The sequence below is a fragment of the Artibeus jamaicensis genome, unplaced genomic scaffold (genome assembly GCF_021234435.1).
Source record: "Artibeus jamaicensis isolate MK-2021 breed Jamaican fruit bat unplaced genomic scaffold, CSHL_Jam_final contig_2259, whole genome shotgun sequence".
In the NCBI taxonomy this organism is placed as follows: Eukaryota; Metazoa; Chordata; class Mammalia; order Chiroptera; family Phyllostomidae; genus Artibeus; species Artibeus jamaicensis.
The window spans coordinates 3,414,595-3,424,984 of record NW_026521468.1 but is presented as its reverse complement, the minus strand read 5'-3'; the positions used below and the strand labels follow the sequence as shown (position 1 = coordinate 3,424,984).

At 50.2% G+C, this 10,390-nt stretch overlaps 1 long non-coding RNA gene across 1 annotated transcript; it reads left to right on the top strand.

Moving 5' to 3' along the window:
• Window positions 1–6,739: 6,739 nt before the first annotated feature.
• On the top strand, window positions 6,740–9,891 carry LOC119061595 (uncharacterized). The gene is made up of 3 exons (XR_005084818.2): window positions 6,740–6,829; window positions 8,514–8,614; window positions 9,807–9,891. It is a non-coding gene; the product is annotated as an uncharacterized LOC119061595 (long non-coding RNA).
• The last annotated feature ends 499 nt before the right edge of the window (window positions 9,892–10,390 follow it).

Below are 10,390 nucleotides of genomic sequence, written 5' to 3'. Positions count from 1 at the left end.
GTGCCATGCTGTAACAGCTACTGGCTATACTCGGACTTGTTCACGGCCACCCTTCCCATTTGGGACCACTTCTTCCTGCCTCGACCCACCTTTTCCTGTTCTCTGAGAGGTCCCATGGGGCGAGTAAGCTCTGCCCTGGAGGGGTCTCCCTGATCCTGGCTGGCTGGCTGGCGGACGGCTTCCTCCCGAACCTTCCTCCCTGGCCCTCATCAGGACTCAGCCTGTCCCCAGGGGCTGAGACAGGAGTCCTTGGGAGCTTCCGGTGGGGACAGCAATTCCTAGGGCTGTCATTGTTGTCCTGGTTCCTGGGTGGGCACGGCTGCTACTTCCACGGAGATCTGACAGCAGAGTGAGGTTTGAAGTCGCCCAGAACCGACCGGAACCCAGCCCAGGGCCTGGCGCTTGGCAAGTGCTCAGTAACTGGTAGCCGAGAAACAGGTGGGGGGTGGGTGCTGGATACGAGGCTTCCCTGGCGTTGCCTGGTTAGTAGGGAGCATTGGTTTCGCATGGCAGTGAAGACCCCAAGGCCTAGCATCAGGCAGACACCGCTGTGGCTTTAGGCTTCGCCACTTCTTGGCAGCAGATGGCGTGGTTACCTTGCGTATTCTCTCCGTATGGCCGGGACTCCTTATTACAGCCCAGGGTCCTGCCTGTTTTTAAAACTTTTAGATGCGTATTTCCTACTGGCTCAGAACGGCCCTTCTCAAGTGTCAAGAACTTTAAGATACTGATAAGACAGCTGAACCATCCGTATCTGGCATGCTTAATGACAGTGTGCCTGGTGGATTCAGGAATGCCAGTAAATGGAAGTCTGTGTTGGTATTCACGGCACTCTGCCCTTGCGTTTGAAGAGACTGTTGCATTATTTGCTCGTTTTGCGGACACCGTATGGGTTGCGTATGGACCAGCTCACCACGTGGGTTGACCTTGCAGTCTAATGTTGCCCAGCATGTCCAAGGCTTCGGAAATCAGCCTCCAACAGCCAGGGCTGCTGCCTGGCTCTCTAGCGCTGGGTCCCTAGCTCTGGCTTCCCTGGGTGCTTGTGATATGGACTGGAGTTTGAGGGTCAGCCTGGGAGGGGACCTTCCAAATCTGTCATCCTCTAAAGTCTCAGTTGCAGCCCAGAACTCAGAAAAGATCAAGACTCCAGTTTTCCAAGAACCTCGTCTCTTAAAGGGATAGATCAAAGGCTTCTTTCCTTTTCCTTGTTCCGGCCAGGGTTTATTCCACTCTATTCCCAGAGTAAACAGAGTCCCAATAGATGTTCATGCCTGTAATTGGCCCCCAATTTGTACTAAGGTTGATTCCAGACAGGGAAGCCGTGGCCTCAGACCTACGGAAGGTGAGAACTGTGTGCCGGAGCAGCCTGTGTTGGAACGCAGAAAGCCGTGACAGGCCGGACAGAGGTCACCAGGACTCCTCCGTGAGAATTAGGAAAAGGCCCTCTTCAGGGGCGCAGAGTGCAGTGTGAGCTCAGTGTGGTAAACAGGCAGCACCTTTCCCCTGTTTAGGAAAAGTGTCCTTCCCTCTGTGCGGAGGCGGAGCCAGGTGCGGGACTGTGGGAAGGAGGTCGGGGGGTGGATTACACTCCCGCTCACCCGTCACCACGCACAATTGTGTGGTACACAACCTACTAGACCCTCCGTGGTCGCCCTGGTTACCGTGAAGCCTACAGCTCCGCCTGCATTACTCCTCACTGCATTTCTTTGAAGTCATGACATCATGCTCATTTCACAGACATGGAAATTGAGCATCAAGAGGCCACGTGGTCCGGTCATAAAGGGCTGAGGTGGTCTCTTTCCCTCGAAACCAGAACTCGCTCTCCCACACCAGACCGCCTCCTTGCATGAGGTCGCTTTTAAAAGCCATCCTCTGTCCACTTCCCCACCTTCCTTCGTTCGTTTTCTCGGTGCACACAAACTTGAACAGCAAACGGCCCAACATCTTTGCAGCCACTGGCCAAGCCATGACTCACAGAACCTCATGGCCAAGCTCCCCGCTTGTGGCCACTCCTTCCTGCTCAGACCCATCTGAGCTCAGCTGGGACAAGCAGCTCTGCCCCAGGTCCCAGTGGGGTTCCCCCGACTCTGGCTGGCTGACTGGGCTTTCTCCACCACTCCCCCTACCCTCCCTGAGTCAGGACCCACAGAGCCCCATCATGAGGGGGCCACGGGGGCTCCAAGGGGGGCCGCTCTTGCTGGGGCTGTTGTCATTGTCCTGGTTTGTGCGTGAGTCGGCTGTTGGCCCCACAGGGACTTGGCAGGGGCAGTGAGCAGACATCATTTCAAATCTGTCTTTGGAAATCAGACTGCGTTTAGATTCTATGGCTACCTTTTCCTGGCTCTGGAGTCCTGTGTCAATTACTGGAGTTCCCAGAGCCTCTGTCTCTGTAAATTGGGATTAAGAATACTGACCTCACAGGGACCTCTGACAGATCAATGAGACGAAGGTCTGAGTCACTTGCCTAGAACTGGCGCCATCACCAGCCTTCACTCAATGGCAGGAAAGACGCCTGGGAGCTCAGGAGCCAGATGTACCCTGTTTCTGAAGATGAGCAAGCACCCCCTCGTGTGAAGATGAGAGACCAGGATGGTTGGAGTTCCCCAAATCCCAAACCGAACCCCTGGCTGTAAACTGAATCCTGTGATTACCCTGATCTCCGTTTGGAGACGCACTGTTGAGCTTCCATTCACGCCCACGGCCGTGCACAACTGTACGTGTCTTGATTCACACTTTCAAATGGGCCCCTGAGGGCCGTTCTAACGTAAACATGTAAGACTCCCCACACAATTGTGGTAGTATCCTGTCCACCCACGGATGCTGCCAAGCTGCTCTGTATTTTATTTCCCCACATGTTCAAAAAATAGTACTTCATGCTTATTCTGTATAGGGAGACTGGGAGGACTTACCAACCTCATGCATGAACTGCTTCTCTGAAAGACAAACGGCCACGGTGAGAGAAGCACCAAGTTCTGAGCTCCTGCCGTTTGTCAGGCAGGTAGGGTTACTGCTTTTAAATCTCTGAGTTCCCCGAGTGAAGAAGCTAAGGCCGCAGCAGGTAAAAGACTCGCCCACAGCCATATAGAGAGCACTGGGGAGCCCGGGTCTGTCTGCGAGGCACGGTGAACTTGGCGCAGGCCCTCTGCCGTGGCGTCCATGGGCACCCGCCAGCACACGGCACATTTCCTCACATAGAGCACCCTACTGAGCATCACCTATCTTACCATTTCACAGTAGTTGTGGGCGTCTTTCCATGTCCGCACAGTAGACCTTTTTTTTTTTGGATTGTGTGATTATTAATGAATGAATTTACTATCATTCATTTAACCAATGCCCATTTCTTGGCTGTTTATTAACTTGACAGTTCGTGCTGTTGTGCCCTTTGCTAGAAGGAAGGAGGTTTCACGTTTTTGTCCACTGAGGAGATGTTTCCTGCAGAATAAATTCCTAGGAGTGAAACTGTAAGGGGTAAGGTTATACATAGTTGTTTTTGTAAATACCCTCTCTCCCTTCCCCTCAGTCTCTCTTCCTCTTCCTCTTCCTCTCCTCCTTCTCTCCCTCCCTCTCCCCCCAGTTGTCTACCCCCCTCTTCCTCACTCACCACGAGGACTTTCCCCGTTTTTCGTCCTGAATCTTCTGCACATTCCCATCTCTAAGCCTCGTTCTTATATGTAAAGGGGCACTTCTGAGATTTATGAAACATGCTTCTCTCTCAGCAGGGCCCATTGCTGTCTAATTCAACAGAGCCTAATTTGAAACTAGCTGCCAGGCCCTGGGCCCTTTACCCCAGGCTGGCGTGCCCTCCCCACCAAACAGGGGTGGCCGGGACTCAGTGAGTGGGAGCCTCGTGGGCAGCCAGGAATGGGGAGAATCAGGAACCAAAGGTGCACTGGATGGACACCTCAAAACAATATCAGCTCTGTTTTTGCAGTAGTAAGCATTTAAATGATTACAGAATTTCAGTAAAGTGGCAAATTACAGACACTACATCTTAGGAAGGGTGACGTTCATCCTTTGCCTCAGCCCCTCCCTGGCACCCTCTTCCGAGACTTAAGTTTTTGGTGGGTTGGCTCTGGCAGGGATCTGTGAGCTCCGGTGCAGGAGGCACCGGCACTGCGGAGCCCCAAGACGGTGCGGGAGGACGGAAGGCGGCCAGCTCTGCCACCCCGTCCTCCATGCGGGTGAGACCAAGACCCCTGACGGACACCCCCACCCCCCGCCGGGTGCGCCCAGGGCTAGCCCTGCCTGGCTTCTCCAAAACTCCGCTGCTGCTCAGAAACGGGATGGGAACGCCTCGGGGGGCCTGGGGCCGCTGCCTCCACTCCTGCCCTTGCCGTGAGTCTGGAATCTCATTAACAAGGCTCCTTTAAGGAACTTTCATCACCCCCCACCCTTTTAACAAGTGATGCTCATTATGTAAAGATCAGAAACTATGGCTGAGCATATATATAGATACATCATGATTATGATACGATCATTACATATGATATCCTTTATATAAAATCACGATTTTTAATGCCCTGAAAAAATGACATTTCAACATTTCATTTAATATTTATATACTTATGTGAGTATTAATGTGCATTATTGTCACCAGACAGAGGCCGGCCTGCAGTGTGCGGGTTCTTTACTTCGTTTGGGAAAGACTTCACAGCATGAGTCCAGGAGATTTTTTTAAAGATTTTATTTTTAGACAGAGGGTAAGGGAGGGAGAAAGAGAGGGAGAGAAACATCCATGTGTGGTTGCCTCTCATGTGTTCCACACCAGGGACCTGGCCCACAACCCAGGTGTGTGCCCTGACTGGGAATTGAACCAGCAACCCTTTGGTTCACGGCCAGCCCTCAGTCCACTGAGCCACACCAGCCAGCATGATTTTTTAAAAGATTTTATTTATTTGTTTTTTTTTTTAAGATTTTATTTATTTATCTTTAGAGGGGAAGGGAAGGAGAGAGGGAGAGAAACATCAATGTATGGTTGCCTTTCGTGCGTCCCCTGCTGGGAACTGGCCTGCAGGGAACCGGCCTACAACCCCGGTATGTGCCCTGACTGGGAATCGAACCGCGATTATCTGGTTCGCAGGCCTGTGCTCATATTTGTTTGTTTTTAGAGAGATGAGAAGGGAGGGAAAAAAAGAGGGAGAGAAACATCAATGTGTGAGTGATACATCAATTGGTTGCCTCTTGCACATGCCCCGACCAGGGCCCTGGCCTGCAACCCAGGCACGTGCCCTGACTGTGAATTGAACTGGTGACCTTTTGCTTTGTGGGTTGATGGCCCACCAACTGAGCCACACTGGTCGGGGCGAGTCCAGGTGATTTTCAGCGAACACTGATGACAGCTGGGGACAGTGAAACAAAGGAAGGACTTAAGGTGGAAGAAGTAACAGGAGGGAGCCTAGGCGGAGTCCTGCTTTGGCTGCCTAGAAACGTCATAGGCAGTAAGTGAGCCAAGGTGGGGCCCGGTTAGCTCACGGGGAAGTCAGAGGGAAGGGGGGCCTGGGAGGCAGGATCGGGGGGTACCCGGGACGAGCTGCCACGGCCCACGCTGCTCCCCTGGTTGCAAGTCTCGTGGGGCCCCTTAGAGTTTAGAAGGAAGTAAAAAGCTCACACCCGCGAAGGGGCGTGAGTGTGTTCTAGAGGGAGCCACACTCAGTCTTTGTCATGAGGGTTTTTGTCTTTCTCCTTCTCCTGAGAATCTTAGGGGAGGGTCCCAGCAGAACGTTCACCAGCTTTCCGGGTGTGTTTTGAACATGCCGATGCATCAGAATGAACGTACTGTGGGGCAGGTGTTGGGTTATTCTCTGCTTCAGTGTTTTTTTTTATCTTGGGTCTGTCTGGCTTTCATGGGATTTTTGTTATTTGTTCCCCTGACTTCATCTGTCCTTGGGTTTAGCACACATGGCATTAGCTGGGTCTCTGTCCTCTGTGTCCCAGACCAGACCAGGGATATTTAAGCTCTGTGTTTCCTGGTCTGGGGGAAGAGGTAGAAACCGTTTGCTCTCAAGTGTTCTTGGTTGGGGAAGATAAGATCTTATGATTCACCAGCTGGGGGTAAGTTGTTCAAATTTTTGGCCTTACTTAATATTCTCGTCTCGATTTCCTTGTTCCATTTGCCCAGGACCTTTCCTAGCTTCTTACTATCCAGCCTCAAGGCCGAGCCAGAAGGAGACTGAGGTCACCTCCTTACCTCCAGCAGGCGACTTGGGGGCTGGCTGTCCTACGGCCTCTCCCTGCCCTGCACGCCAGGGGCACTGGGCTCAGAACAGGGAGGAGGGACGTGGAAGAACGGACTGCCCCTCTTTACCCAGCACCCAGTCCCGAGGTTGTGATTTCTATAAGGACATACTTCTCATGTCTAGCATGTGCCTGGCCAAGACGTTCAAGAATTGTGTTGAAAAATGAATGCATGAATGAAAGTACATAACAAAAGTTAGCACCCCCCCAACCCCCTGTCTCAGTCACTCATGTCTTTCCTGGTTTAGGAGTTTTATTTGTCAATCGGAGGAGGGTGTTCCGTTGGCTCAGAACTTGCTTAGGCAACAACGTGGCACAACCCAGGGGACACGTGGTGTGTGTCTTGGAGGAATATAGGTCCCTGGGCAGGGCTCCAGGCTCCCACAGTCGCCAGTGCCACCGCTGGCCTTGCATTTCAGCTCAGTGGGCGGAAGGGCATACGTCTCAGCTGTTTTCAGCCCTGCTGCAGCATTGCCACCCAAGACTTCCAGCGGCACCATGAAGTTGGCAGGCTTCCTCCTGCTCCTGACCGTCATCATCCTCAGCCTGGAGATGCAGGAGTTTCAGGCTGCGGTGCTACCATATAGTGTGATGGGTAAGTCCAGGCGGAAGGCAGCCCCATTTTCCTCAGATGATGGAGCTAGCAAGTAGGACATCAGAGCTCGGTATTTGCAGCTGGAGGAGGGGAGGAAGTAAGAGGGTAAATATTCTAGTCAAGGCGTCTTTGCAGGGACCCACCTGGGCCCCAGCATTCCTCTTGCTGCCTCCGCTTCCCCCCCTCCTTTCCCCATCACCCCCCATCTGGACCCTCTTCCATTTCTCTCCTGGTCCCTCACCAGCCACACTCCTCCTCCCAGCATCTCTCTTTCTACCAGTGTCCTTGTCCCTTGATAAAAATCAGGGGCATTGTCCAGAGAAAGTATTTTCTTAATGATGTTAAATATTAATCACCTCCCTCTCTTCTTTTCCTTTGACCATTGCTATCCTCAACTCAGAGAAGCAATCTTAATTCTCTGCCCTCACTTCCCCGTACTTCATCCCTTACGCCCTTGAATATGGACTGGAGTCTCCATGGCTGCCCCCCTCACTCAGCCAAAACTTCTCTCCTGGGTCCCGTTGACAAAGGTCTTGACTCCCTTCAGTAGCCAAAGTCTTTAACCTCCACAGCGCCCGACAGTTTTCGCCACACCATCAACCCTCAGACCCTCATCTCTCCTGGATCATCTTCGCTGTCTCTACCCAAAGACTATTGCATGACACACTTACCCCCTCTCTTCTTTGCTGTCCTCTTACTACATTCAGCTGGTTGCCCAAATACCATCCCTTCTTTGAAATCGTCTCTTTCAGATGTTCCTTCCTTCCCACCGCCCATTGCCTCACTGTGTTTCCAGCCCTGATCACCCCACGCTGGAGCCAGCGCAGGGCTTCCAGTGGCTCTCCCTGTCCTTCTGCCTCCTGAAGTTTAATTGTTTGTCCAACCCTGGTTCCTTCTGCGCGCTGACACCAGAATAGCCTTCCTGAGTAAACGGTAATCACATCCCCCTCTTGTCCTGCCACATAAAATCCAAACTGCTCAGATGCTCAGGATCCCTCCTCTGTGACTGTCCCCCCTGCCTACTTTTCCTGCTCAACTTCCAAACGTTTCTTCCTACTTACTTATCCAGCCTCCCTTTTGCCTGTGCTCCCGTATTCCTCATATTTCAGGGTGAGGAGCGAGGCGGGGGAGGCACCCAGGGTTCGACACTTAAGGAGTTACTCCTTCTCCAGATGGTGTGAGTGCCTCCTTAATTTTGTCCCTTTGTGGGGGTTTTGACATTTTGACCAAATAATTCTTTGCTGTGGGGCTGCCTTATGCATTGGAAGATGTTTAGCGGCACCTCTGGCCTCTACCCACTAGAAGCCAATAGCGGGAGACAGTCCACACACTCAAAATATCCAAATCTATAAAGCTATTGGCACAAGTGGAAAATGTGTCTGTTATTTAATGGAAAACACTAATACTTTTTGGCTGACCCCATACATTGTACCCATCCCACTAGGTCTCCTTCTTACATGTCTTTAAAGTAGGTCTTGCTTTATTGGGATTATGTGGATGTATTATTTTTAAACAAAATATATAAGATGTTAATAATGATTTTTATTCTGCAAGTAATCACTTAAGTGACACTGTGTATTGAACTGAAAGAAAAAAAGGGGCGCTGGCCCCTTAAACCAGGGCTGTCTTCTGGACCACCTGTGCCTCAAGCACCAGGGGACTCAGTTGCTCTGCTCTGATGCAGGCGCCTGCGTGGAACTCTGCAGCGGGACCTGGGACTGCGACCCGGGGGAGCGCTGTGTCAGCAACGGGTGTGGCCACGTCTGTGCTGCAGACTAGGCACAGGTAACAGCATCAGGCCCTTTCCTGCTGCCTCAAACCTTGTCCGAGCCAGGCAGGCTGTGTGCTCGGCCCTGGCGGGACTTTGCAGAAACGAAGGGACAGAAGTCTGTCTCTCTGTGGTCTCCCCTCTTCATCCACACTTCCCCCAAATAAGAAGCATCTGTCGCAGGAGAGTGCTTTCCAAACCCTTAAAATAATTTAGTAACCCAGTATATCCTGCAGAGAACCCAGAGTACTTGATCAGAAAGAAGATAACAATCACCCACGATCCCAAAATGATGCCTGCTTAACACTTTGGCAAATACTTTGAACACACACAAATATGTAATATTTATATAAGAATATGATAATGTGTGAGTTCTTCATTATTTCACTTAGGAAGAGGTAGTGGACAATATTTGCTACCAGCACCAATGCTCCCATGCTCCCAATGCCAAACTCCTTTTCACCGGGGGCCATATCAGCCCCATGATTGCCTTCAAAGGGCTGAATGGAATTTCAACTCCTTGACACTTAAGGAGTAGTTACATTTATACAGTCCTAAAATCATTTTGGTCCCTTGAAGGCAACTGTGAGACTGATGTGGCCCCCCGTGAAAATGAGTTTGACACTCCTATTCTATACAATCCACTTTAAAAACCTTATGGAAGTCCTCATATACTTAGCAACTTCGGTTCATGCAAATTTAATATAATTCTCATTTTTATAGTATTAATATGGCTGTAATGCATATTAAATTGGTGTACATGCCCTTATTAGTTGCTGTTGAGATAAATTCTATGAAGGGTAACTAATGACCAAAGAATAGACTCATTTTAAGCCTTTAATGTACATTGCCTTACTTACCTATGAAAACCCCTTTCCTGTAAAAATATTTCAGTGTTTTCACATGATCGTTTCTTTATTTTCAGTAGCCATTCAAAAGAAAAAATCATAAAAGCTACTGTGATTCAATTATGATTATAAAATAGGTTGTATTAAGTACAACAGAATCAACATAGACTTTAAAAATAACCCATTTGTGTTCAGAATTTGTCCCACCCACCCACAATCCTTGGGGCATTTTCTGGCCTTGCTGGCTCCTTACAGATGCTTATTGATTCCCAGAACTGGAACTGTCGCCTCTCAATAGGATGAAGTACACTTGGGTCCCTGAAATGGCAGGTCTCATGCATACTTTTTGTCCATTTTTCAGATGAAGATTTATCTCAAGGGTCACCCCTTTCTAGTTTCTCACCCCTTCTTGGAGTTCCTGTCTTCAAAGATGCAGTTGTTCGGAGCTCTTTGCCCAAGAAGATAGATGAACACAGGGCCTGTGGATGGAGATTCCAAGGAATGTGCTGGGGAAGGGGAAAAAATCTGTTTCTTTTAATAAATCGGCATGGTTAAAAGTACCCACACTACCTGAGTTATTTGGGCAGGAGTGAGGAGGAGGAAAAGGAGAAAGTGGGGGACAGATGACATTTGTTCAGCTCTTGCTACCTAACACATGTTTCTATAACAAGGTGTTCTATTCTCCACAAGTGTCATCCAACTTATCCTGACAACCACCTTGTAACTATGTTCATTATCATTACCATTCTTCATATAAGGACACTGCGGTTTGGCAGAATTAAGTAATTTGTTCAGTCAAACAGCAGGTAAGTGTCAGGGTCTCAACTGCAACCTAAGATGAGCCACAGCCAACCCAAATCCTTTCCGCGGTCTCTTTTATGCCACCTCCAACCAGGCCTTACGTCCTTCTAGCCCAGTGGGTTGGACATCTCATCTGCACTCCTT